Source organism: Protobothrops mucrosquamatus, unplaced genomic scaffold, assembly GCF_001527695.2.
Source record: "Protobothrops mucrosquamatus isolate PMUCROS unplaced genomic scaffold, P.Mucros_1.0 scaffold5558, whole genome shotgun sequence".
Lineage (NCBI taxonomy): Eukaryota > Metazoa > Chordata > Lepidosauria > Squamata > Viperidae > Protobothrops > Protobothrops mucrosquamatus.
Window position 1 is genome coordinate 25,301 of NW_015391413.1, and position 2,300 is coordinate 27,600.

Sequence of the window (2,300 nt, forward strand, 5' to 3'; positions counted from 1 at the left end):
TGAGTTTCAGCCAGTTCGCACCAGTTTGGCAGAACCGATAGCTAATTTTTTGTTGCCCAGGCCCGGAATGGACTTCCAGAAGCGGCATCCACACAGAGAACCAGTTGTTCACATATTTAAATCCCACCACTGCAGGAAAAGATTGCTTGGTTCATGTCAGCATTTCAGCTTTGCCTAGGTTTGATAACAAATGCTGCATTTGGAAGATAATTAGGCAACATAAAAACAATTTCTTGCAGCTAGGCGGAAAAAGTGGGGCAAATTATCTATGAACAAATAAGATAAACACTGAGTAATGGTGATCACAGGAAATCTATCAATAACACCAGGATGCCCTCCTGTAAGCAGAGAGATTTAAAGCCAACCATTTGGGAAATATAGAATTTAGCCGATAAATGCAGAAGCTTTTTTTCCCCTGTTACAACAATTTAAAGATATTACTTAATTATACGGCAAAAATGCAATCCATTTTAAGTAGATCTGTCACTTAAGTGAACCGATAATTGTTGGATGAACTGGCAAGATATAGCTGAGCAATCAGTTGAATGGATATAAGCATACAAATAAAAGCAAGGTTTCTGGCAGAAGAAAAAAAAACAATTTGTGTAAATGAATTCCATGCTGTGAATATAATTGTTTATTGTAGGGATCAGCATTATGAACAGTGGTGTGACCTAGTGGTGAAGATGCTTGTCTCCCATTTGGAAGGCTGAAAGTTCAGTCCTAGGTAGTGGCAGATGTTTTTCTCTCTCAGGGCACAAAGAATAAATATCTGCTGTGAACTCCATGTAGGTGCCAGGAAGGGCATCCAGCCAGTAAATGCTCAGCTCCATTCAGTCACCCCAACTGTGCCCCGAATTAAGGGTTAATTTTTAATGTAGGAATGAGCATTACGTAGGCCAGAGGTGGAAACTATGGCCCCTTTATGACTTGTGGACTTCAACTCCCAGAATTCCTAAGCCAGCGTGGGGAACTCGGGCCCCTTTATGACTTGTGGACTTCAACTCCCAGAATTCCTGAGCCAGCATGGGGAACTCTGGCCCCTTTATGACTTGTGGACTTCAACTCCCAGAATTCCTGAGCCAGCATGGGGAACTATGGCCCCTTTATGACTTGTGGATTTCAACTCCCAGAATTCCTGAGCCAGCATGGGGAACTCTGGCCCCTTTATGACTTGGGGACTTCAACTCCCAGAATTCCTGAGCCAGAGTGGGGAACTCTGGCCCCTTTATGACTTGTGGACTTCAGCTCCCAGAATTCCTGAGCCAGCATGGGGAACTCTGGCCCATTTATGACTTGTGGATTTCAACTCCCAGAATTCCTGAGCCAGCATGGGGAACTGTGGTCCCTTTATGACCTGTGGACTTCAGCTCCCAGAATTCCTGAGCCAGAGTGGGGAACTCTGGCCCCTTTATGACTTGGGGACTTCAACTCCCAGAATTCCTGAGCCAGCAATGCTGGCTCAAGAATTCTGAGAGGTCCACAGTTCATAAAAAGGTCATAGTTTCCCCCCCCATGTAAACAAAGACTTACATGTATCACGACCTAGAATCCTCTCCAACCAAAAATAGGTGATGTAACTCAATTATTTTAAGGTAGGGATCTGATGATGTTATCTAGTTAGGGTAATGAAACGTCTGCAAGAAAACAAGCAAAGTAAGAGAGCACCAAGGACCCCAATAATTTTATTAAAATTCTAGCACAGCTTATTTTTTAAATGAACCAACTCTCCTAAACCTTAGCACACAAAGCCCTCAAAAACATCTCATGTAACCAAAACACCCAGTAGCCGAAGAAAAAACAAGAAACAGGAGTCATCTACAACACGGGTCTTCAAACTTGGCCCTTTTATGACTTGCGGACGTCAACTCCCAGAATTCCTCAGCCAGCATGCCTGGCTGAGGAATTCTGGGAGGTGAGGTCCACAAGTCATAAAAGGGCCATGTTTGAAGACCCCTGATCTACAAAATAAAACGTAAGGACTATAACACTCAATATGTAGGATAAACAGTCAGAAGACTGACATGAGCACCAAGTAGCATCAGAAACCGTGATGGAAACACCTTAATTTCACAACACTTGGACAGACTTAACCACAGTTTGCACTGGGAAACCTTGAGCATCTTAGACCAAGCTAAATCCTAAAATACTAGGGAATTCCTGGAAGTTTTACACTCAGATATATCAGCCCTCAATAGATATGTAGATATAAGTACATACCATGCAAAAGAGACAGTAAGAACAAAGCAAAAAGATCACAACACATCCTCTTCAATAGCCCACACACAGATAAGCAGAGA